Source organism: Nannochloropsis gaditana (genome assembly GCF_000240725.1).
Source record: "Nannochloropsis gaditana CCMP526 unplaced genomic scaffold scaffold288, whole genome shotgun sequence".
NCBI classification, from domain to species: Eukaryota; class Eustigmatophyceae; order Eustigmatales; family Monodopsidaceae; genus Microchloropsis; species Microchloropsis gaditana.
Window position 1 is genome coordinate 15,444 of NW_005803665.1, and position 1,134 is coordinate 16,577.

The window sequence follows — 1,134 nt, forward strand, 5'->3', positions numbered from 1 at the left end:
GAGGAGAGGTTCCTTGGTGGGAACCGCGGGCCCACAATGCCCAGACTGGCACGGCCAAGCTTTCCTGACCATCTTGTCCGCTGGCTTGCCCCCCCTTCTCCCCCCCTCCCTTTCACCACAGCTTCGACGATCTGTGGGGGCGTTTTGAGGCTCCGGTGGAGGGCAATCGCTGGGACAGGCCGCTCATATGCTACAGTCCCCGTCCGCCCTCGGAGGGGGCGGAGGAAAAGGAGGGTCGAAGAAGCACGCGGGATGAGGTGTATCAACAAGTATTAGCCGCCATAACGGAAGGGAAAGCCCCTGCTGCTGGTCTCTCTACCGCCACGGTAATAAAGGAAAGGGGGCCAAAGAGAGAGAGAAGAGGGGGGGAAGGGGGAGAAAGGAGGAGAGTGGGAGGGAGTTGGAGTTGGTAGGTAGAAGATGGGCGACGGAACGTGTGGTATAGGCCAAGGAGGCTCAAGACGAGGACAGGGAGGGCTGGAGTGGGGTAGGCAGGCTTGAGATAGACGGGTGATTCCCACCCCCCCGACAGTGTTTCTGTTCCGAGGTCCTAGAATTCTACCCATGCTGCTCCCGAAAGGAAGGAGAAAGGGTGGGAGGCGGGGGTCGATGACGCGGACAGTTGTCAAACTCGGGGCAGAACAAGGTGCCTCTCGTCGATTGTTTTTGACAGGATGGTATCTGTCTTCTCCCAGTCCTTTCCTCTGTGCCCATGCGGCAGGGGAGGAAATTTGAGCGACCGGGTCCTAGCAGCTCTCGCTCTCGCTGAGGGGAAGGCGACAGACTTCACTCACCTCGGTGCCCCCATCCTTTCCCAGTATATCGCACAATTGATATTTTTCTGGTCTCTTGGTTGATGAAACCGGTTCACCTTTTTTTGGCAGTCATCTGTGCATTCCCACGCTCCCTCCCTCCCTCTCTTCATTCTCCTTTCCTCCCTCCAGGCCCCGCGCAATGACGCAGACGCTCTTTTCCTCCTGGACCAAGTCACCCAACGCCTCCTTTCCTCCATCCTCGAACGGCAAAAAACTTCCATGCCCGGCGACATCATTACAGTCCCGGAGGCGCGTACGCCAGTGTGCTTTCGACGGTAATGTGCCTGACTGCTTGTGCCTCCCTCCCTCCCTCCCTCCC